A 26,635-nucleotide genomic window follows, 5' to 3' on the forward strand; every position below is an offset into this window, starting at 1 on the left:
ATGAGAAGAAGAGAGACACGAGCAAAGAGAGAACGACCCAAGAATGACCTGGGCTAAACTGATACCATGTTAAAACTGAATATTTGGGCAGAATATTGTTTTATTCCTCTATCTTTCAATTACATCAAATAGGTCCTTTATATACACAATGATTTCCTATAACTAACTCAATAACAGAAATCTAACAAACTCAACAAACTAACAGATTATACAACCATATTACAACAATTAATACTTTCTACAGAAAACACATCTGCTATCCAAGGATTCACTATGATTCTTGAGGGGTTGGCTGACTGTATAGCTTGTTCGGGGAACAGTGTTGAAAACATTTTGATATTTCGATATAACAAATTAAGTTAAATGAATTTTAAGATTTTCCAAATGATTTTATAACTATATTCGATATAATTATTCGAATATCAAAACATTACTCTAAATCTTTCAAAAGTCATTTTTAATCCTTACTTAAATGTAAAATTAAGTTTTAATCTTAAAACAATTTCAAAATAATCTTTCAAAGTATTTCGAACCATTTCAAAGCCAAAAATTCCAGATTGCTCAGAGGGAACCGATTCCCCCCCCAAGGGGGTACCGATTCCCCCCTGAATGGTTTGGCTCTGAGATTTCTAGAATGCTCGGAGGGAACCGATTCCCCCATAGGGGGTACCGATTCCCCCTATTCAACGGTCGAAATATTTGAATTTTATACTTAGGGAACCGATTCCCTATGAAGGGGTACCGATTCCCCCCACGCTCCAAGCATTTTTATTAAATGTTTTCACACTTAAACGGCTATATTATCTTCACTAATCATCCCCAACGTTCAGAAGTAATTCAAGGTGTATTTAAGCAAGCTTAGAAGCCATTGATCAAAAACAAGAAACATCAAGCAACTAAAATCAAGAGAGAATCAAAGAGAAAGCATCAAACCTCAAGTTTGAGCATTTCAAGCCTATTTTCATTCAATATTCATTTTGCTTTCAAGAACACTTATTGTGCTCAATTTTATTCATCTTAGAGTGTTCATTCCTTTGTTATAGAATTGTGCAAACAATCTACCTTGTGAGGATTTCCTTGTAAGTTTGTAAATTTGTATTGTTCTCTTTGGGAGAGAGTTTTCTCAAGAATTTGGGGTATAATTCTTGAGGGTTTGTAAGGTTACTCTTTGTCCTCAAAAGAAAGACAAATTAGTGAATTTGTGGAAAATCCTTAGTGTGGATAGCTAAGGTAGTGGACGTAGACTTTAATTGAGAAAGTCGAACCACTCTAAATCGTTGTGCAAATCTTTTCAATTTTCTGCAAAAGCTTTCACCAAAATTTTTATTGCCAATTCACCCCCCTCTTGGCCAATTCCGTCGATCGATTAACTCAACAATTGGTATCAGAGCTGTAGACACTAAATTTTTACCCGAGCAGCCTCCTCTATCCAGCAGCCCCTTCACGCATCATTTCCAGCAGCTTCCAGCGAGCAGCCCCTCCACGCATCAGTTACAGCGGCTTCTAGCACTGCCAGGTGATCCAACGCCCTGCTGCCACGCTGAAGCCTCCAGAAGCCAGCTGCCTTGTCCATGTTGCTACCCTATAGTGAGTCACCACCATAGTTCGGTGACTCATAGAGGGCCATTCCTTTAACCAGTCCGAAGAAGACACCGGCGAGGCCTATAAATGGCCATCTCCTGCAGAGAAGAAAAGGAGCAAAGAGACAAACACAGAGGAGGACGGAGGAACAAAGGAGAACCATACCCAACACAACAGAAAAAGGGGAAACAAACAGCAACCACCCAACAACCAAATATCGAAAGAAAAGAGAAGAGAGAAACTTACCGAGGAAACTGCAGTAATCGGAGCCTCCTCGCGCCGTCGGAAAGCCGAAAATCAAAGGTAAAAAAACCTTAGATCTAGGTCGATCTAAGGGGATTTAGGGTAAAAGGAGGCCGGATTTGGCCTTTAGGAGTTGAAATCTTTAATTTGGTGTAGTTTGGTAATCTTCAGCCACCGGAAACGGTGGCCGACGGCGATGATCGGCGCCGGAATGTGGCAGCCGGCCTTCCTCCGGTTGGAGAATTTAGAGAGAAGGCAGAGCTTTTCTCTCTAAAAAGAGCGAAGCCAAGCCAGAAAATAAAACAAATGGCCCTCTAGGGCCGGTTAAAGGGTATTAATACCCTCATCAAAACGACACCGTTTTGATAAGGGATGATTGTGCAATTTCACACATGATAAAACCCTTTCCGCTATCCTTGTAACTTTGTAACATTACATTTTAGTCACTTTAATCAAGTCTAGAACCTTTTAATTTAGACTCTTAATTTTAATTAAATTATAATTTGGTCATATTCATGAAATATAAATATTTTAGGAAAAATAACAGATTTAGACCTTTAATTTTAATAATTCATATATTAATCCCGGTTATTTTAATTTGATATTCAAATTTAATATAATTTTAATTTAGTCACTATATTAATAATTAGGTAAAATACCATATTTAGTCCTTTTAATTATTAATATATTTTATTTTGATCTTGAATTATTAATTATTATTAAATTACATTAAATATACATATATTTAATAATAATTTAAAATTACATTAGGATAAAGACGTTTACTGGTCTATTATGACCATAATTTCCTTCTACCTAATGTAAAATAATATAATAAATTGTTTTTTAGTCTTTCTCCTTAATCAATGGCATCAATCATTGTGAAGAATCTCTATGTAAAATTTAATATTAAAAATCAAAATTTTCTTGTAACCGGTTGTAAAAAAAAAAGAAAAAAGAAATATGAACATTTGTTACTATTATAAGTATGACAATATTTTTTTGATAAATTATATTTTAATGTGAATTATTATCTATAGTTAATTTACGCTAATAATATCTAGATTTTATTATTTTTAATTTAATCATATAGTTTTAATTTTTTATCACTGTTTTATTTTATTTAATTTTATCATTAACTTTTTAATTTCAATATGTTTAAATTAGTACTTTAATTATTATTATTTTATTATTATTTTATTTTAGTCATATATATATTTGATTAGATAATAATATTTGTTTATTTTAAATATCAAGAAATTGACAATCTTAAGATAATTAGATGTCCTTTTTGATATTTTTAATAAAATATTATATTTAATTCACTCTTAGTTAATCATATGTTTAGAAAAAAATTATTATATTCTTATTAATATTTATTTATTAATATTAAAGAAATGAGCAGTCTCTTAAGGTAATTAGATGTCCTTTTTGATATTTTTAATAAAATATTATATTTAATTCACTCTTAGTTAATCATATGTTTAGAAAAAAATTATTATATTCTTATTAATATTTATTTATTAATATTAAAGAAAGGAGCAGTCTTAAAGTAACTAGATGCCCTTTTCTGATATTTCTAAATAAATAAATATTTTATTTATAAAACCCTAAAAATATACATTTTTACTTTATAAAAATTATTTTTCTTAAAATTATAAATTTGAAATAATAAGATTATAAATTAACCATATTTTTGAATTTTTAAATATCTAATAATAGAGACAATTTATAATTAATAAGTACCAATTTTGGGCGTTGTGGGGGTGCTAATCCTTCCCTAAACGTAACCGACCACGAATCCTTTTTTTTATTAAAAAGAACGAATTTTTGGTTAAAACGCAGATCAATTTATCTTTTAATCGATGTTTTCTTAAAAACTCTTTTAAAGGATGATTTTTAGGTATTTGACCTACCTAACCCCAAAAGGTCAATGGCGACTCCTAAAAACATTTTTTCAAAATTATTTTTATCCCCGCCAAGTAAAAATTCGTGCCCGGACAAAAACCGGTTACGACAGCTTGGCGACTCCGCTGGAGACTGGTTAAGCTTTTAAAATCAATTATAAATTGTCTCTATTAATTAGAAATTAAAAATTCATATATTTAATTTATAATTCTTTATTTTCAAATTTTTTACTTATAGAATTTATATTTATACTTTATTTTACTTGCAAGTATTTTATTTCATTATTTATTTTTCTGTCAAAGGTTTGAACATTTCTCCTCACACACAACACTTGCATAACATAAAGCTCTATAATTGAGTTTGTCCCTTTTAAGTGGGAGTGAAAGCGACGTCTTCGTGAGAATTTATTCTCCGTGTCAGACCTAGCAAGTAACTTTCGGGGTTCATATGCTCTATGTCTTCGTGAGAATTTATTCTCCGTGTTAGTCATAGAGAAATGTATCCCCTCGAATTGAACTCTATCCGCTTAAGTCTGTAATGGACTAGGATTGAGGGTTTGACAGCCCAAGGGGGCATCAACAAGGACAGTTCGAGTACCTTTACTCCTAGAACTGAAAACCTACATATAATAAACCCTAGAAACTCTCTCGATCTGAAACCATGCCGAAATTTTGTCAGTAGGTATACACAAAGGAGAAATAAGCTCTAGCTTTTAATTTATTTTATTTCTTTTTCTTTTTCCTGAATAAATGCATGCGAACTAGAAATCATGCGGTTAGGTTAAATTTTCCAAACAAAGCATGGAACTAGAAAGCATGAGGTTAAGATTTATACCTTGATAGATAGATTTTTTTCCATTAGTTGGTACTAACTATTCTATTTTTTCTTTTTTTCATGCATGTTACATTGCTCTAATCTGTTCATATTGATTTCTATTGTTTGCATTGCATGATCATGGCATAACCAAAAGGTGTTTACTGGAAAGATTGTTCATCATATTGGAAAGAAATCGTAAGTGGACAAAAAGTTTTATGATCAAACAAAATATGATGCGGCCAAGGAAAGACATCCTGAAGAAACTACGAAGATCGAGGGAAGTTCTGTACATAGAGAACCGGTTATATTAATACCAAAAGTATTACACAAGGATCCTACCAGATTGATACCAAAAGCAGTCTATGGTAGGAACATCAGTCAGGGCATTCAAAGTAGTGGAGGTTTTTATGAAGCTCAAGCATGTTATTTGAAGGACTTGAACGACCAAAATAAGAAATTGAGCACAGAAATGAAAACCATGCATGAAAATTTTCAGAAGATCAGTCAAACCTTTCAAAATGCTGGCCTAGGAAGTACCCCAGAAGAGTGGATCACAGGGGTCACCAAGCTGAAAAAGAGCTGCAACATATATGAAGATCTTGTTCAAGAACTTCTTGGACAGAAAGGTTCTCTTACAAGGGAAAATGAGCAACTCCGAGAAGTGACACAGAAGATGAAGGAGAATGTCATGGAAGAAGTTGCAGTCCAGACAAGCAATATGTCCCTTAAGCTGATAGACTAATTTGGCTTTGGAGAAATTAGGAATAAAATATATCCCTATATGTAAAGTTTTGTTTGATGTACCAAAACTTTTGTGTTCAATGAAATCTGTTCTAAGATGATCACTCTTGAGTAACACCTTTTCATGCATACATTTGCATTTTGCATCCTTGCATTTTTCATTTTGCATTTATACTTTCATGTTTGCTTTTGTACTATACAATTTGCATTTTTTATTATTACATTCACATATTTACATTTGCATTTACATTTGCATTTTTACGTTTGTATTTACATTTTCATTTTTACATAATTACATTTGGTTTTAAACTATTTTACATACATTTAAACATGAAAACATGAGAGTAATTCGTGTAGGATTCCATGACAGAATTTCTGAAATCAAAGTGGAGCTAACTTGGTCTTCCTAAACAAGGATAAGAACCATGAATGAGATCTTAGCAAGGGTCAGTAGAATCGAGAAACTGCAAGAGCAACTTATTAAGACTCAACAAGAAATGACTAATCACGCAAAAAAGATCCAAGCTGATTCAAAAGAACAAATGACCACGTTAATGGATATGATGAATGATATGATCCATGGAGAGAAACCCTTAGAGGATTCCGCAGTGAAGGCTATGAATGAGGATCTGAATGATAATGATAAATTCGACGTGATATTGTCTGATGATTATGAACCTATTAGTGAGTATGGTAATTCAGGACAACTTCAAGATTTGGTCCCGAAGGGTACGGATGAATTAATAGTGAATGAAGAATCAATGAATGGAAAAAGTTCACTTGTGAGAGATAAGTTTTACCCAAAGAAAAAGGACATAGAAAAGGGTCAAAGGCTAGTCAAGAAGAAAAAGAATGTGCAGAGTTTTCAATTTCCTCCTTTCCACTTTTCAGGTGAAAAATCATATTCAAAAATGCTCTCAGCTAGCTTAACTACTCCACGACTTGTTCAGTCACAATGGCCTCCAAATGAGAATTGGACCTATAAGGATGTTCCTTGGATAAATCAAACTAGAATTCCCAGTTGTTCAACTAAGGTTCCTGATAACCTTGAGGGAAATTTCCAAGATCCTTTAGAGCAAGCAATTCAAAAATGTAAGGTAAAAGAAGGGGGTTAAAGTTCAACACTCAGAAATTATTACCTCAACTGAGACTAATGTGATCAAATCCTGTGAAGAATATCAGACAAAAGAAAATGGGAAAGGAAATCAAAGCAAAAAGGTTCCCATGGATGTAATCAGAGATTGGCCTGTAGGCCTAAAAATAAACTGGGAAAATGCAACCATGAAAACATCTCAAACACCCATATCAGACTTCCTGAAGACAGATGAAACTTTGGGCAGTTTAGAGAACAGGATAAATACTATGCCAATCATAGCTGCAATATGTGTTCAGAACCGGGACAAAGCTATTGTCACTAATAAAGATTGTTTTGAGCCCAAATTCCAACCGCTAAACAAGGAGATAAGATCAGACCACAAAGCTGCTAAGGAAGAAATAAAGATTGGTACGTCTGAGGAATCATCCAAATGAGCCCAGATAAGAGAAATGATCAAGAAATGGGGGGCAAGTGAAGACAAAGACTCTGATCCTGTTACACACTCAACAGTAGAGGAGTGATGATGCATAATAAATAAACAAGTGGAAGTGATATCTACCACTGTAGTATCTTTCTATTTTCAGCATCTTGTTTGAACATGTTTTTTGTTCCTTTCTCCGCCTTGTGTGTAATAAATAAACTTGTGTTGCTTTTATGGTTATGAGCAATGAATCAATTTTTAATATTGAGATTATTGAGTATCAAGTAGATTAAATATTCTTTTAATTTTTGAAGAATTATATATCTTTGTCAAGTGATAAAATTATACCTTCCATCCAATGCCAATTACTTGATCCTTACTAATACCAATTTTGACCGTACATTTATCTGAGATTCGGAAGAAATGTCTCTACCTGTTTTTGAGACACCAACTCTAGATGTTTACCTTCTCGGATAGAATTGGTTGGTTTATGATATTACCCTTTCCACCATATACATGACTTTAAAAGTCACACATTTGTCCTTCCAAAAACAAAACCATCATAAACCAAAAGACCTCAAAAGAACCAAACTTTCAGTTATCCGTGAATTTTCCTGCCAGAAGAGATGAGATGAGGCATCATGGACCAACTTATCGAAGATAATTTCGAGTGATTGGGACATACTCAAAGAAGAAGGAACAAGTGATTGATTGAAATAAATATATCATGCATTAATTACATTTTTTCATGTAAATAAAATTAATCTTGAATATTCATCCCCCTGTAGATACCTCTTTTTACAAAGGTTTCTGTGTATGAGATGATGAACGGCATTGTTTCATTTATCCTTTTATATATATATATATATATATATATATATATATATATATATATATATCCTTTGTTGTCCCCATTTGAGCCTGAATAATTTTTCTTCTAATTCAACCTAACCAAGGATCACCCTCTATATTGGGGGGCAAGGTAAAGGATATTGGCTCACAAGAATAAAGATTGTCAATACAGTTTTATTACGAAGACAAGTTTTCATAAAGTCAAGAAAGCTTTGAACTACAAGGTATGTCAAATACAGAGTGCTTGAAGATCAATCCAATAAAGAATAATGGAAAATCTCCAAAATGCAAAAAGGAAAAGGAGGTGCTCAAAGCAATTGAAGTATTATACTCATCCAGCAAAGAAAGAAAAAAGGAAAATCCAGAAAAAAAAGGAAAAAAGAGGAAAAAAGAAAAAAGAAAAGAAAAAAGAAATAAAGAAATAAAGAAATAAAAATAAAAAAAACAAAAAGGAAAAAAAGAAAAAAATTGAATCAAGATGGGTGAATTATTGAGCCTCAAGTTACAAGGTTGATCAAGTACAAACAAGAAGAGCAAGAAATGCTGAAGATATGAGAAAATGGAAATGAATCCAAAATTTGGCAGTCTAGAGGGATCCAGATGATGGAAAAATCCCCAACAAAGCAGATCCAAGTTAAGCAAGGCAAGATTGATAGCATCAGAATGAATTGATCCTTGGTTTGATTACCCTTAAACACTTATTTGGGCCTTTTTATCCCTTTCTTTCGTAACCATAAGCCATGGCCTACGTTACGTACCTGAAAAGTCCATTTTAATCATACATGGATTTCTAAGTAAAAGAAAATATCTTTAGAATTCATTCCGCCTTTCAAGATTGATTTTTATTTACAAAAATTGGTTTTTAAAATCTTTAATGCATGATATGAAAAATGATAAAAGGGGGGTTCAAGATGTAAATAACATCTTGAAACCAAAGGAGGATTTGAGTTGAAAACCTAAAAAGGCGGCTCGAATATTGAATGATGCAACAACGACATAAGAGACGATCTTAAGCTCTTAATGAAGCACCACACATTTCAAAGACGTTCCTGAGATTCTGGAATCGAGAAGCATCTCTACAAGATGAACATAACAACCATTTCTTCAAGTTAGTGGAAGCCCGAAGCGACATACTGAACCAACTTGAAAGAACCTACTTTACCAAAATCAACATATACCTCAAATCAGTCAATAATTTTGACACTTGCCATAGGACTATGATTTTTGGATGATTTAAAAGTGTAGTTGATTTATTTGATATTCATTAAATTCATTGTTTCTGATTTGATTATCTTGTGAACATGTGATAGGCAACACTTTACAAAATTCTTTCATTCTTCAATAAAGAAAGGAGAAAAAACATTTTCAAACATGACAATCTCAAATGAAGAAGGTCCTTGAAGCAACTGTTGCTTATTCTACCTCTGTTGTAGAAAAAGAATGAATGAGGCTAGAATAATGAAGCACTTCACATTTTTGAAGGATTCCAAAAGTGAAGATGACCAGTTTTACCATCAACTAAACCTTTCTATGGTTAGGGAAGAGTGGGATATGACAGAGTGTATTTTGGAGCAGCAGAAGAGACAGTCACTGTGGCAGTCATTGCAAGGAAATGCACCAACGAAAATCTTCTAGTTCATCCTCGTTTATTTCTTCCAGTAAGGTTGTTACACTGGATGCCACTGACGACAAGGTCGAATTCACCAAAACTACTCATCAATTGCTCTAACTGATCACCATTCAGTTCTTGCACATCTGTTTTCAAAGGTATGCCAAGACAGTAGAAGGCAACCTTTGCATGATCCCAGAGAAAAGAGACATGACATGGAAACCTAGAAGCATTTCCACCTCATTAGGTTTAAGTGGAACAACTTTATTCCTTCTAACCCATACTAGATTCCATTTTCGGCACTCATCAAGAACATACTTTTGGACACTCGAAGGTGACTCATCGTCATAAGCTTCAAGAGCCTTACGGATCCTTTCTGTCAATTTGGTACTTCCTGTACATGTTTGTAAACAGTTCAACTTTGTGACGCATTGAGGAAGCGGAATAAGAAGAAATCTGCTCTCAATTGGCAAATTATGAACATAGCCCCTTTTCAGTACAGCAGCATTGAAAATACTTTGAATCTACAAATTCTGGCTCTACATCAATACTATGACATTTCAGTCCAAACACCAACTGGATCAAGTGACACTTTCTCGTAGTAGAAATAAGGAAGCCCAATATCATCTTCTGGAAGTGTTCTTTGAGTTATCTGATCTGGTTTGATAAGAACCCTAAAACCAATCATTGGATTAGGAAGATGAACTGCATGATCGTCTTCATTAAGAAGCTTCTTTTCAAGCTTCTTATGATTCTTCCTTTTCAAAAATCATAGCCCAAGTTTCGTCTTTTCTTGTAATTGGGATCATTGCATAATGGCTTCCTATCTTATCCTGAAAGAAGTGCGTCAGCAGCCTTAGCCATTTGAGCAGCACATATAAAATCTGTCAACTCTGTAATTGATGAATCTGGACCACATCTCTCCATGGCTATTGAAGCCTCAGCCTCTGGGAATTTCATTTTTATCAAGTATAACAGTTTACTCTCCTCATCAGAATCAGAATTCAAGATTTCCTTGGTATCAGAAAGAACTATCAATATCTGTGAAATCATCCTGAAAGATCACTTCATAATCAGATGAGTTGTTATCAGAATCAACATGTTGCATGGGTGTGGATTTTTCAAGAGCCTGTACCACTGTATATGTAGTCTTGCTATTGCAACAAATTACTGTTCATATAAATTGGTTTCTCTCCCACAGAAAAGTATATTTTAGAGACAACCTTCACTGAAAGCTGATAAACCATTGTGTCAGCCTGAAATGGATTACCAAGCTATTTTTACTGCTCTGTCTGACTAGACCCCTCCAGATACAGAAAATGGTCACCTCATTTCAGACGTTTCTGTCAGAATGATTGAGTACTTCTTAAATTTGTGATAATATGAAGAGAATTCTTCCAGTTACCAGACAACACTTCTGTTTAGTGACACCAGAATGAGAGTATTCAAGATAAACAGATTTGGGGCATGAATAAAGCCACAAGTACCTACAACAGTTCATTGCCAAAATTGAACCTTGTGGGGATCATGACATTTCAGTCATACAAACATTGAGAGTGAATCAGACAAATCTAGAGGGACATCTTGAGGGCTTATTTCCACCAGAAATAGAATATTGGGGCATTTTGAAGGCTCACAACAATATGAATATTTGGGCATTCTTGGAGGCTCATCTCAACAAGAAGTAATGTTGAGCATACTTTTAGCATCTGTATCAGCAAATGTTGGGGCATTTTAAAGGTTCCTTCAGACAGATCCATGTGGGGCATTTTGAAGGCTCAGATTAACAATCAGCAAATGTTGGGGCATGCTGAAAGCCCCTTTCAATCAGAATCAGAACTGTTGATGCATTTTGAACAATTGTATTAGCCAATGTTGGGGCATGCTGAAGGCCCACAACATCATGTGTCAAGATCATTGACTTGAACAAATATTTCCAATGAGACAAAAATATGTGAAGAATGAAAATGGTGAAACAGTGATAGTCGAGCTGACTATACATAATTGCTTCGTTCATCAAGCAGTTATATTATGATCATGTTGTTGAACGAATATCTACTCACCAAGTATGGTTTCAAATACCCCAATCTTCTTAAACCATGTGTCACATGACAGTGTGTTCTTTGATAAACTACATCATGATTGCATGGATAAAGATGGTCCCCAGGCAGACTACTCGATCCAGAGTTCAGTTCCTCAAAATCTCGGCTTTAAATTTTGCATTCTGTGTGTCGGTGATGATTGGAAATATTTCTTTGAGATTCCTGTCAGTTAGTTTCAACCATACTGTTGAGGTTACGAAGCTGTTTTTCACATCAGTTTTGTTTATTTGATGACAGTGAAGAGAGAAACTCATGTATATTGCTCTTTCCCGGTGTTACTGGGGTTATTATTGCCAGCTAAACTGAACCGAGTTTTTATCTATTTGGTTTATCATGTGCGTTTCATCCCCAACATCAAGAATTCTACAGATATCTTTCCATACATGGCTCTTATAGTGGGTGTGTTTCTAATTCCTACAACGCTCATTACAGAAGAAAATGTGATCAATATCACACTTACCTTTGCCCGAGATGATATCAAGATCAGTTGGTGTCTCTTATTCAATTCAGCACTAGCATATCTTGTGGATTTGACTAACTTTTTGGTCATACCAACATCACACTTGAATCCCCATGGAGTTTTGTTCTCAAATGGTCTAGTGACATCATACAAAAACTTTGAACACTAGACAATGAGTTTCAATGATTGAGAAACCTTGGCATAAGCCACAGGAAAGGATGAATATGTTTTCAAATGTTTTACATCTGAGCAGAAACCACATGAGATGAAGAATGTGTTGTCAAATGTTTTACGAACCAGTGATTATGGTGTTGAACCAATGTTGTTATCCTATGGTTTTCATTTATTGACCCAAGATGAATTTTGTCTTATTCAACCCCCAAGATTAGAAGTGAGATATGATGAAGATTTCTTTCCACAGAAGGGAAGCAGAAATTTTAACAACAAGAAACTAGAGCCGACTAAGGTTGAATGACAGATTGTTGTTAAGCATCTCGGCATGATATGATCCAAGTTTCCTTGTTCAAGAACCATTTAAATGTAGGGACATGAAAGGAATTGAGATAAATTCTCCTTATGATGTGTTTCAAGAGTCAAATCAGAACAGACTCTACTCCCCTAATTAATCCCTGCTGAGTCAGGCATATTTACGTCTACACTCTTCAAAGATGATAGAATCCATTTTTAAAGATGACAAATTCTCTTTTCAAAGATGAAAGCTTTATCGGATTTCTGCACAACTCCAAGCAAAGAAAGTTGGTTTTATCCAAGACAAAATGGGGCATCAAGGTCATAGTTATGACTACGACAAGAGTTCCACAAATGAAACAATTCTTCTGAGACTTTCATGAAGCAAAGAATACATAAAGATACAAGTTGATTATATGGTTCTTCAGAAATGCAAGCTTGATAGCATAAGTTGCTACACTGATATCCAAGGGTAACCTTGGAAATAAATGATGAAGTGGAGGAAAACCAAGTTCACCACTTTGAAGTCAAATGAAGATTGCATCAACATTCATGCATCATATTTAGACATTTGCAAAATAGGAACATTTTCATTCATTTTATCCATATTGAATATTTGACAGGAATTTCAAAGATTTTAGCAAAGATTCAAATCCATCATTCGATGGATCAACATTTCCGGAAGAGTTCATAATGAGAAGAACTCATCTGAAGAAAGAAGAAGAAGTTCATAATGAGAAGAACTTATTCAACTTTTCGCTTGAATTCATCATTCGATGGATCAACATTTCCAGGTAGAGTTCATAATGAGAAGAACTCATCTGAAGAAGAAGAAGTTCATAATGAGAAGAACTTGTTCAACTTTCTGCTTGAATTCATCATTCGATGGATCAGCATTTCCAGAGAAAGTTCATAATGAGAAGAACCTATCTGAAGAGGAAGAAGAAATTCATAATGAGAAGAATTTGTTTAACCTTTTGCCTGAATTCATCACTTGATGGATTAACTTTTCCAGAGAAAGTTCATAATGAGAAGAACTCATATGAAGAAGGAAGAAGAAGTTCATAATGAGAAGTGCTTGTTCAACCTTTTTTTGATGCTATCACAGAAGGAAATAGATCAGTATCAGCATTTCCAGAAGAAGTTCATAATGAGAAGAGCTTGTTCAACCTTTTGCTCAAATTCATCACCCGATGGATCAGCGTTGCCAGAGAAAGTTCATAATGAGAAGAATTTATCTGAAGAAGAAGAAGAAGTTCATAATGAGAAGAGCTTGTTCAACCTTTTGCATAACTCTATCACAGAAGGAGATAGATCAACACCAACTTTTCCAGAGAAAGTTCATAATGAGAAGAACTTATCTGAAGAGGAAAAGAAAATTCATAATGAGAAGAACTTGTTCAACCTTGCATTGATTCATCTCCTATGAAATTGAATGAAAGAAGAACCTCATTTGAGGATCAATATTTTCAGAGGAAATTCATAATGAGAAGAACTCATCTGAAGAATGAAGAAGAAGTTCATAATGAGAAGAACTTGTTCAACCTTTTGCTCAAATTCATCACCCGATGGATCAGCGTTGCCAGAGAAAGTTCATAATGAGAAGAACTCATATGAAAAAGAAGAAGAATTTGTTCAACTTTTTGCTCAATTACATCATAGAAGAAGATAAATTGTCATCCCCAGTGGAAGAATGGAAGAGTTCATAATGAGAAGAACTAATCCAAACAAAGAAGAACTTGTTCAACATTTCCATTTTAATTAAGAGAAGTCAAATGAACAAAAATTTATTGTCTTTTCGTCTTTGTCCTATTCTTGTTAACACAAGAATGAGCAAAGAAGGGCAGCTGTAGACACTAAATTTTTACCCGAGCAGCCTCCTCCATCCAGCAGCCCCTCCACGCATCATTTCCAGCAGCTTCCAGCGAGCAACCCCTCCACGCTTCAGTTACAGCGGCTTCTAGCACTGCCAGGTGATCCAACGCCCTGCTGCCACGCTGAAGCCTCCAGAAGCCAGTTGCCTTGTCCATGTTGCTACCCTATGGTGAGTCACCACCATAGTTCGGTGACTCACAGAGGGCCATTCCTTTAACCAGTCCGAAGAAGACACCGGCGAGGCCTATAAATGGCCATCTCCTGCAGAGAAGAAAAGGAGCAGAGAGACAAACACAGAGGAGGACGGAGGAACAAAGGAGAACCATACCCAACACAGCAGAAAAAGGGGAAACAAACAGCAACCACCCAACAACCAAATATCGAAAGAAAAGAGAAGAGAGAAACTTACCGAGGAAACTGCAGTAATCGGAGCCTCCTCGCGCCGTCGGAAAGCCGAAAATCAAAGGTAAAAAAACCTTAGATCTAGGTCGATCTAAGGGGATTTAGGGTAAAAGGAGGCCGGATTTGGCCTTTAGGAGTTGAAATCTTTAATTTGGTGTAGTTTGGTAATCTTCAGCCACCGGAAACGGTGGCCGACGGCGGTGATCGGTGCCGGAATGTGGCAGCCGGCCTTCCTCCGGTTGGAGAATTTAGAGAGAAGGCAGAGCTTTTCTCTCTAAAAAGAGAGAAGCCAAGCCAGAAAATAAAACAAATGGCCCTCTAGGGCCGGTTAAAGGGTATTAATACCCTCATCAAAACGACACCATTTTGATAAGGGATGATTGTGCAATTTCACACATGATAAAACCCTTTCCGCTACCCTTGTAACTTTGTAACATTACATTTTAGTCACTTTAATCAAGTCTAGAACCTTTTAATTTAGACTCTTAATTTTAATTAAATTATAATTTGGTCATATTCATGAAATATAAATATTTTAGGAAAAATAACAGATTTAGACCTTTAATTTTAATAATTCATATATTAATCCCGGTTATTTTAATTTGATATTCAAATTTAATATAATTTTAATTTAGTCACTATATTAATAATAAGGTAAAATACCATATTTAGTCCTTTTAATTATTAATATATTTTATTTTGATCTTGAATTATTAATTATTATTAAATTACATTAAATATACATATATTTAATAATAATTTAAAATTACATTAGGATAAAGACGTTTACTGGTCTATTATGACCATAATTTCCTTCTACCTAATGTAAAATAATATAATAAATTGTTTTTTAGTCTTTCTCCTTAATCAATGGCATCAATCATTGTGAAGAATCTCTATGTAAAATTTAATATTAAAAATCAAAATTTTCTTGTAACCGGTTGTAAAAAAAAAAAAAGAAATATGAACATTTGTTACTATTATAAGTATGACAATATTTTTTTGATAAATTATATTTTAATGTGAATTATTATCTATAGTTAATTTACGCTAATAATATCTAGATTTTATTATTTTTAATTTAATCATATAGTTTTAATTTTTTATCACTGTTTTATTTTATTTAATTTTATCATTAACTTTTTAATTTCAATATGTTTAAATTAGTACTTTAATTATTATTATTTTATTTTAGTCATATATATATTTGATTAGATAATAATATTTGTTTATTTTAAATATCAAGAAATTGATAATCTTAAGGTAATTAGATGTCCTTTTTGATATTTTTAATAAAATATTATATTTAATTCACTCTTAGTTAATCATATGTTTAGAAAAAAATTATTATATTCTTATTAATATTTATTTATTAATATTAAAGAAATGAGCAGTCTCTTAAGGTAATTAGATGTCCTTTTGATATTTTTAATAAAATATTATATTTAATTCACTCTTAGTTAATCATATGTTTAGAAAAAAATTATTATATTCTTATTAATATTTATTTATTAATATTAAAGAAAGGAGCAGTCTTAAAGTAACTAGATGCCCTTTTCTGATATTTCTAAATAAATAAATATTTTATTTATAAAACCCTAAAAATATACATTTTTACTTTATAAAAATTATTTTTCTTAAAATTATAAATTTGAAATAATAAGATTATAAATTAACCATATTTTTGAATTTTTAAATATCTAATAATAGAGACAATTTATAATTAATAAGTACCAATTTTGGGCGTTGTGGGGGTGCTAATCCTTCCCTAAACGTAACCGACCACGAATCCTTTTTTTTATTAAAAAGAACGAATTTTTGGTTAAAACGCAGATCAGTTTATCTTTTAATCGATGTTTTCTTAAAAACTCTTTTAAAGGATGATTTTTAGGTATTTGACCTACCTAACCCCAAAAGGTCAATGGCGACTCCTAAAAACATTTTTTCAAAATTATTTTTATCCCCGCCAAGTAAAAATTCGTGCCCGGACAAAAACCGGTTACGACAAGAGCCTAACTCATTTGAAGGTTTAATCGCCTCTTGAGTCGATTCGGGAAGAGTTATATCGATAATCAAAGTCATCAATGGCCTCCGCTTCAAACTTCGACTTCGGTCTCGATTCGATGCCCGTCAACAAGCCTCATTTCTTCAATGGGGCTAACTATGCCTATTGGAAGAATAGAATGATGTATTTCATTCAAGCAAGTGACATGGGAGCATGGAATGTCGTAGTAGAAGGATACATCAAGCCTCTCACTCATCCAAGATTGTGGAGTAAAGGAGAAACAAAAATGTTCCAGCTCAACTCCAAAGCCATCCATATCATTTTTTGTGCTCTTGGACCAGAAAAATATGGAAGAGTTTCTTCCTGTACAACCGCCAAAGAAATATGGGACAAACTTCAAGTCACTCATGAAGGTACCGATGAGGTAAAGAAATCTAAAATTAGTATTCTAACGCATAGCTATGAAAATTTCAGGAAGAAACCAAATGAAGATATCAAAGCTATGACGGATAGATTTTCAACGATTGTCAATGGTCTCAAATCATATGGAGAGATCATTTCAAATGAAAAGCTTGTGAGGAAGTTAGTCTACTCCCTCCCAAAATCATGGCAATCAAAGAAGACGACAATCATCGAGTCTAAGGACCTAACATCCTTAACTCTTGAAGAGCTAATCGGTTCACTTCTCACCCATTAAATGATGCTTGAAGATGAGGTGGACCTTGATAAGATTGAAGAGACACCAAAGGAGAAGGAGAAGAAGAAAAACATTGGAGTTGCTCTCAAATCCACAAAAGATGAGAGTGATTCGGATGAAGATGACGATGACGAGGAAATGGCATTGTTTGCCAAACGGTTCAGAAAAATGATGAGACCTTACCGAGGAAGAAAATTCAAACGAAATGAAGGCCTCAAAAATGAACCAAAAGAGAATGACCCAATCATTTGCTATGAATGCAAAAAGCCAGGGCATGTCAAATATGATTGCCCACAATTGAAGAGGAATGGTCAATCAAAGAATAAGCACAAGGCTCATGTGGCTACATGGAGCGATGAAGAAGGTTCCGATGAAGAGGAACAAGAAGTAGCAAACTTGTGCTTGATGGCATTTGGGGAAGATTCTAAGGTAACCTCTAACTCATCTGATTTTGATGATTTATCTTATGATGAGCTATTAGAGGAATATAATGGGTTGGCTTCGGATTATGAGAAATTGTTTTTAAAATATAAAAATGATGTTTCAAAATTGAAAAATGAAAATAAACTCATATTCAAAACCAACAACGATCTTGAAAGTAAAATCAAAGATTTGCAAATCAAACTAGAAGAGTTTGAAAAGAAAAATTTAGATTTGCAAAATTTACTTTCAAAGGTCAATGATGATCATCAAAAGAAAATTGATGATCTTAAAACTTCTTTTGATAAAGTTGGAACCAAACGTTTTGAAATTGGAGAAAATTCGAAATCCAACTTTGTTAGAAAAAGTTTTAAAAGCTACAATCATAGAGGTCCCCAAAGAGCCTCTAATGGAAAAATCGTTAGAAGAATATGGGTTCCTAAAGAACTCATTACTACTAAAGATAAGGATATCCTACACAAATGGATACCTAAGGGGACTAAAATTTTGGAAACTAATGAATATGGACCCAAAAGAATTTGGGTACCAAAAATTAGAAATTAATCTATGTTTGTAGGAAAAGGAGCATTGCTACAAGGCACAGGAAACAAATTCAAACTCGTGGTACCTTGATAGTGGATGCTCAAGACACATGACCGGAGACAAAAGCCGGTTCATTAAGCTTAACGCCAAAAATGGAGGAGAAGTGACTTTTGGTGATGATTCAAAAGGTCACATTGAAGGTATTGGTACTATTGGTAATACCTCTTCCATACAAATTAAAAATGTTTTATATGTGAATGGATTAAAACATAATCTATTAAGTATTAGTCAATTTTGTGATAAGGGATTCAATGTCATGTTTGATATTAATGGTTGTAAAGTCATTGACATTGCATCTAATCAGATTATGCTTGTTGGTCATAGAATAGGAAACATATACATGGTGCATTTAGATTCTATTGATATGACTAATTTGTGCCTAGTTGCTAAGGATGAACATGATAGTTGGTTGTGGCATAGGAGACTAGGACATGCTAGTATGAGTGTTTTGCAACGGCTAATTCAAGGTGATTTAGTTCGAGGGTTGCCTAAGCTTAAATTTGATAATGATAAAATTTGTGATGCTTGTGCTAAAGGAAAACAAAAACGTGTTTCTTTTAAATCCATTAATGACGTATCAACTAGTAGAGTATTACAATTGATCCATGTAGATCTTTTTGGGCCAACTAGGACTACTAGCTTGGGTGGAAAACAATATGCATTTGTCTTGGTAGATGAATATTCTTGATATACTTGGGTTCTATTTTTAAGTACTAAAGATGAAGCATTAGAACAGTTCATCACTTTTTCAAAAATAATCCAAAATGAAAAAGGTTACTCTATAACTAGTGTTAGGAGTGATCATGACACTGAATTTGAAAATCTTGGATTTATTGAATTTTGTAATTCTAATGGTATTAGTCATAATTTTTCAGCACCTAGAACCCCTCAACAAAATGGAGTTGTTGAGAGGAAAAATCGAACTTTAGAAGAAATGGCTAGAACCATGCTTTGTGAAAATAATTTGCCAAAATATTTTTGGGCAGAAGCCACAAATACTGCTTGTTATGTTGTTAATCGAGTAATGATTAGGCCAATTTTAAAGAAAACTCCATATGAAATTTTCAAAAATAAAAAGCCTAACATTAGCTATTTTCATCCTTTTGGATGTAAATGTTTTGTTTTAAACAACGGTAAAGAAAACCTTGGCAAATTTGATGCTAAAAGTGATGAAGGAATTTTTCTGGGGTACTCCTTAAATTCTAAAGCTTATCGAGTATTTAATAAAATAACTTTAGTTGTAGAAGAGTCTATACATGTTGTTTTCGATGATAATCCCCTTCCGAGGAAGGATTCTTGTGTGAATCATGATGTAGGTGTTATAAATACAAATGATGTTAGACATGAAGTTGAAGAACCATCATCAAAGGAAGAAACGAAAAATGAGGAAACTCATGATCCTCTTGAGAAATCCAACCATTGAAGAAAGGGAAGTATCTTATCCAAGAGAGTACAACTATGTCAAGGGTGGTGAGATTATAGGTGATCCATCCAAAGGGGTAACAACTCGATCTTCTCTTAGAAATATTTGTAATTATGTTGCATTTATTTCATGCATAGAGCCTAAGAATATTAAAGAAGCATTAAATGATGAACATTGGATTATGGCTATGCAAGAAGAATTAAATCAATTTGAGAGAAGTAAAGTATGGACATTAGTTGAAAGGCCTAATAATAAATCTACTGTAGGTACTAGATGGGTATTTAGGAATAAGCTTGATGAAAGTGGTAATATAGTGAGAAACAAGGCTAGACTTGTTGCTCAAGGGTATACTCAAGAAGAGGGCATAGACTATGATGAAACATATGCTCCCGTAGCTAGGATGGAAGCAATTAGAATGTTATTAGCATTTGCATGTTTTCATGAATTTAAATTATATCAAATGGATGTTAAAAGTGCATTTTTAAATGGTTTTATAAAAGAAGAAGTGTATGTGGAACAACCTCTAGGTTTTGAAGATTCAAAATTTCCGGATCATGTTCTTAAATTGACAAAAGCTCTTTATGGTTTAAAACAAGCTCCTAGAGCTTGGTATGAAAGATTGTCAAATGTTTTAATTGAAAAAGGTTTTTCAAAAGGGAAGGTTGACACTACATTGTTTTTAAAGCATAAAGGTAAAGATTTATTAGTAGTTCAAATTTATGTTGATGATATAATATTTGGTTCTACTAATGATGTTCTTTGCCAAGAATTTTCTAAGCTAATGCAAAGTGAATTTGAGATGAGCATGATGGGGGAACTCTCATTTTTCTTGGGACTCCAAATCAAGCAAAGAAAAGATGGCATCTTCATTAATCAAGCTAAGTACGTCAAAGATATGCTCAAGAAGTTTGGACTGGAAAATGGGAAACCTCATGACACTCCAATGAGCTCTTCAACAAAGCTTGACTTAGATGAAGGAGGTAAATGTGTAGATGTTAAATTATATAGGTCAATGATTGGTTCTTTGCTTTATCTAACTGCTAGTAGACCGGATATTATGTTTAGTGTTTGCTTATGTGCTAGATTTCAATCATGTCCTAAGGAATCACATTTACTAGCTGTTAAGAGAATCTTTAGATACCTTAAGGACACTCCTAGTTTAGGACTTTGGTATCCTAGAGACTCTAGCTTTAGCTTGCATGCTTTTTCTGATGCGGATTATGGAGGATGCAAATTAGATAGGAAAAGCACCTCCGGTACTTGCCAATTCCTTGGAAATATGCTGATTTCTTGGTTTTCAAAGAAACAAAATTGTGTTGCATTATCTACCATTGAAGCTGAATACATTTCAGCTGGTAGTTGTTGTGCACAAGTTTTATGGATGAAACAACAACTTTTTGATTATGGAATTGAAGTAGGTACTATTCCTATCAAGTGTGACAATACTAGTGCTATTTGTCTCACTAAAAATCCCATCCAACACTCTAGAACTAAGCACATTGAAATAAGACATCACTTCATTAGAGACCATGTCACTAAGGAAGATGTAGTTCTAGAATTTGTTGATACTTTGCACCAATTAGCGGATATCTTTACAAAACCCTTAGACAAGGAAAGATTTTGGACACTTAGGAGAGAATTAGGTTTGACCAACCTATCTTCACTTAGTGTTTAAAATTATTTAGCACTTTTAATAAATACTGAAAAATGCTTATTATAATATTTTTTGATTGCATTCTTGCTATTAGTTAGGGGGAGTTTATGATTCTTAATGAAAATTAATTTTATGTTCAAATAACGTTTAAAGATGAAATTAATTGTTTGAACATGATTAATTTTCAATATATGAGTTGCCAATACCACTAGAGAAAATTAATTTAGCATTTTGGATGTTTAAAATCGGATTTTAGCATTTTTGTGCAGAGGGAATCGATTCCCCCATGAGGGAACCGATTCCCCCTTTGAAGGGGAACCGATTCCCCCCACAGGGGAATCGATACCCCCTGGGGTTCTGTTAAAATCGGGCAGAACCATTCAAAACACGCAAAAACCCTCTATTTTCTTCCTTGCCGACCAAACTCTCTCCCTATCTCCTTTCTTCCCTCAAATCAACGATATCAATCGGAATTTGCTTCAAATATCATCTTCTAAACCTGTTTAAGTCATTAAAATCGTGCAAACAACATCTAAATCCCCTCAATCTTCATCTTTCAAGGTAAATTTTTCTAAACTCTCTATTTCATTGTTTTTGAACATAGGATTGGTTTTAATTAGTTCTAGGTTGAAATAGTGATCGGACATTGATTGTTTAGTGATTAGAAACTAGATGTTACAACTAATTTCATCAAAAACACAAGAATTTTCCAAAATTTTTAAATTTTCGAAATTAATAAAAAAAAATTGTTTTTCAAATTATTGTGTTTTGATTAAATTATGTTGTTGTTATGAAAACTATACATATATTGTTTCTCAAAACCGTATTTGTCAAAAGTTTCTCAAAAACTTTGCCCATTAGGATTGATTTAGAGAACCTTGAAATATTGAGGACTCAATTGAGTTTTGGGATTAATTGAATTGCATACATTTGTTTTTAAAATTGCAGGTTACTCAATCTATTCCGATTTCCTTCACCATGTCCAATCCTAAACGTGCTAGGTCTTCATCTAGTCGTCAACCAAATCCTCCTCCTATCCCTCAAAATCCTATTCCAAATCGTGATCCCAACTTGACTATCCAAAATTCTTGTTTCAATCAACCGGGTCCTAAAGATTATCGTTTTTGGTTTTACCAATATTTTGACTCGTATAAGATTAGGGAAGAACGTATCCCATCTCTTCAAGCTATGGTTGATATTAACTTTAAATATCTCCCTATCTTGCATGAATGGAAATTTGATAAACTTTTCGAACTTGAACCCGTTGTCTATCATCAACTTGTTCGTATTTTCTATAGTAATGTCGTTTGTATCAAAAATCGTGACAAAATCAAAACCATAGGAGTACGTTCCTACCTCCTAGGTCAATATTTTCATCTTGATCCGGCTTACATAGCCAATGCCTTAGGCTTGGATAATGAAGGTTTATCAAACGAAAAACAAGTTTTAGGCTCTCGATATAAACGAAATGATAGTGCAAGTGTTCTAGATCTTCATGAGCGTTTTCTTCATCTTATGATCACTTGGTGGTTTCGACCATCCGGGGGTCGATATTCAACTCTTAGAGCTTTATATCTTTGGTGGTTGCATTGTTTTGAACACAATATAAAAATAAACATTTCCAAGATTATCTTTGCTGAGATTGTTGAAACCGTTAACCTAGTGCCAAATAAGAAACTCTGTTCTTCACTAGTTTACGGTTGTATCCTTAGTAATCTCTTTTCTAAAGCCGAACTCCAAGTTGGTCTAGATGCCTCATTTCCTCTTAAGAAACAAATCAATCTTCTTTCTTTAACAAGAGTGGGATGGGTCAAAGATAAAGAAACCGGTGAATGGGTTCGATCTTCTGCAACTACTCCGGGAGCTAGTTCTTCACAAGCTCCACTCGAAGCTGACGAAGATCCAGGGTTTGAACAATTAATGAGGGATATCGATGAAGCCGAAGATGAGCATGAGCAACCCGAGGAGCACACACAACAATCGACTCAAATGCCTCCATATTTTCAATCCTTTATGGAGACATTTGATTTCCGATATGCGACCATGGATTCGCGCTTTACCTCTATAGAGTCTCATTTATCCACAATGGGAGCTCAACAATTAGAGATTCTTCGAGAGATGCGTGCAAACAATGAAGCAACCAATGCTCGTATTAATGAACTCACTCACGAGATGGCCGCTATACGAGCTCGTTTTCCTCCTCCCGATCCTCCTACGGATGTTTGATTCTATATTTTGCTTTGAACTCCAAACTTATTGTTTTAACATTTTGAATGTTTGAATTTGTGGATTGTGAATTTGTTTGGATTTATGGATGGTGTGAACTTATATGTTTGGTGTGTTTTATTCGTTATTGCATCATTTACATCATTATTAGCAATATGACCAATCTTGCCATATCACATTGTTTATGAATATTGATTTTGAAACTAATGGCTAACGTTTCTCTTGATTGTGATCTTAGCAGCTTATGCATATATATACCTAATCAATTGGCTAAATGTTTTTCACGTTTCTTTGAATCTTTTTTATTTAACAAAAAGGGGGAGAAAAGTGTGTGTTTTGAGTGTGTTTTAAGTGTGTGTTTTAAGTGTGTGTTTTGAATGTGTTTTAAGTGTGTTTTAAAATGATAAATGGGAGAAGTGTTAAAGTAAGGGGGAGTAATTTCAAAACTTGATTTCAAAATCTTAAAATTACTAAAATGTTTTGTTATATCAAAAAGGGGGAGATTGTTGAAAACATTTTGATATTTCGATATAACAAATTAAGTTAAATGAATTTTAAGATTTTCCAAATGATTTTATAAGTATATTCGATATAATTATTCGAATATCAAAACATTACTCTAAATCTTTCAAAAATCATTTTTAATCCTTACTTAAATGTAAAATTAAGTTTTAATCTTAAAACAATTTCAAAATAATCTTTCAAAGTATTTCGAACCATTTCAAAGCCAAAAATTCCAGATTGCTCAGAGGGAACCGATTCCCCCCTGAATGGTTTGGCTCCAAGATTTCCAGAATGCTCGGAGGGAACCAATTCTCCCATAGGGGGTACCGATTCCCCCCTATTCAACGGTCGAAATATTTGAATTTTATACTTAGGGAACCGATTCCCTATGAGGGGGTACCGATTCCCCCCACGCTCCAAGCATTGTTATTAAATGTTTTCACACTTAAACGGCTATATTATCTTCACTAATCATCCCCAACGTTCAGAAGTGATTCAAGGTGTATTTAAGCAAGCTTAGAAGCCATTGATCAAAAACAAGAAACATCAAGCAACTAAAATCAAGAGAGAATCAAAGAGAAAGCATCAAACCTCAAGTTTGAGCATTTCAAGCCTATTTTCATTCAATATTCATTTTGCTTTCAAGAACACTTATTGCGCTCAATTTTATTCATCTTAGAGTGTTCTTTCCTTTGTTATAGAATTGTGCAAACAATCTACCTTGTGAGGATTTCCTTGTAAGTTTGCAAATTTGTATTGTTCTCTTTGGGAGAGAGTTTTCTCAAGAATTTGGGGTATAATTCTTGAGGGTTTGTAAGGTTACTCTTTGTCCTCAAAAGAAAGACAAATTAGTGAATTTGTGAAAAATCCTTAGTGTGGATAGCTAAGGTAGTGGACGTAGACTTTGATTGAGAAAGTCGAACTACTCTAAATCGCTGTGCAAATCTTTTCAATTTTCTGCAAAAGCTTCCACCAAAATTTTTATTGCCAATTCACTCCCCTCTTGGCCAATTCCGTCGATCGATTAACTCAACAAACAGTTTACAAGTAGGTTACATTAAATAAAACTTCATTCCTGATTTATTTTATTAGATAATGTATTGTTGGTACTGCGAAAAGTTATGAATTGAAATTATATTATTTAAGATTTTCCTAGAAGACTATTGCTTATTTTTCAGCTGATACTAGTTGTGGAATATGATTTTTGAAGCAAATAACTTTTTAGGCCTTGGAGCTACGCAAAAATGCCATCACTGTACTTGCTTTTGTGGCCTCGTCTGGAAAATATAGTTTCGAAATACTAGTGAATAACAAGCTGTCTGGAGAAGCAAATTTTTTCACACTGTCGCAACCGTCTTTCGGTTGAACCCTGGAATTGGACTTCGACGTGAATGAATTGGGTTAGAGTCGCCACCGACCACTTTAAAACAAATTTAGGTGAGTCGGACACCATCTTACCTGATCTGCGTTGTACCAGAAACGTGTCGGGTTCGGGAGTCGGTTACGGTCAAGGAATGATTAGCACCCTTGAACCTCCTTTTCGGTACCAATTAATTTTCCGATTGTCTTTAATTGCAAAAATTGAAATTGAAATTTAAAAACCCGATTCAAATTATTTACCTTCAGTTGAAATTACTACCGAAGAAAAAATAAACAAAATGGTAGATGACAAATAAAATATTGAATGCTAAACAAAAAGGGAAAAATGAATAATAAATAATAAATAATAATAATAAAATAAATAAATAATAATAAATAATATATTATCATTTCCTAATTCATATTTATTATGACAAATGAACATGAGAAACACCAACATGTGAAATAAACATAACAAATATAGAACTCATCAATTTCAAAACAATCAGCGTTGGTATTTTATAAAGCAGAAAAAAAAATAACAATTCGTTCATTGCATATCATGGGTTATCCAACTCATTGTTCAAAGGCATTTAATATCCATCTAATTATAAAATTCCGTAAACAAACTCGTTCCAAAACAATAATATCAATTAAAAAAACCTTTCGAACTGCAAATGGAAATTAAAGTTCGTATATTCAGCTCAGCTACAAATCCTTAGCGCTTCTTCTTGCTTGCTTTTGCACCACTGGTGTAACACCGGACTTGGATTTAAATGTCTTGGGATCATGTGAAGCAGCAGCACACTGGGTGCTTTGTGTTTCGGACTCTGAAATGTGGTCCCACGTTTTTCTCTCTCATTTCCTCTTGATGCTTGAGTCTATTTATAGTCTAAAGAAATCTATTTTTAGCTCAGATTTAGGGTCCTACTTGGAATCAAATGCTTCGGTTTTAGTGTTTCAATAGGACTCAAATACGTTGGTTTTAGTGTTTCAATAGGACTCAAATACGTTGATTTATTTTCTGAATCTCACTAAATCAGGGTTGTTGAGTGTGGGGCCTGCAAAAATAATAAAATAAAAAAATATTAATAATAATAATAATAAATAAATATAATATAATAAAATAAAATATTTTTATAGACCCGAACAAAAACGGGTGTCTACGCA

At 33.7% G+C, this 26,635-nt stretch overlaps 1 long non-coding RNA gene across 1 annotated transcript; it reads left to right on the forward strand.

Moving 5' to 3' along the window:
* The first annotated feature begins 243 nt into the window (after window positions 1–243).
* LOC120127605 lies at window positions 244–25,379 on the forward strand. Its single transcript, XR_005516556.1, has 3 exons — window positions 244–321; window positions 12,699–12,704; window positions 25,332–25,379. It is a non-coding gene; the product is annotated as an uncharacterized LOC120127605 (long non-coding RNA).
* The last annotated feature ends 1,256 nt before the right edge of the window (window positions 25,380–26,635 follow it).

This window comes from Hibiscus syriacus, unplaced genomic scaffold, assembly GCF_006381635.1.
Source record: "Hibiscus syriacus cultivar Baekdansim isolate YM2019G1 unplaced genomic scaffold, ASM638163v2 tig00110469_pilon, whole genome shotgun sequence".
Taxonomy (NCBI): Eukaryota; Viridiplantae; Streptophyta; class Magnoliopsida; order Malvales; family Malvaceae; genus Hibiscus; species Hibiscus syriacus.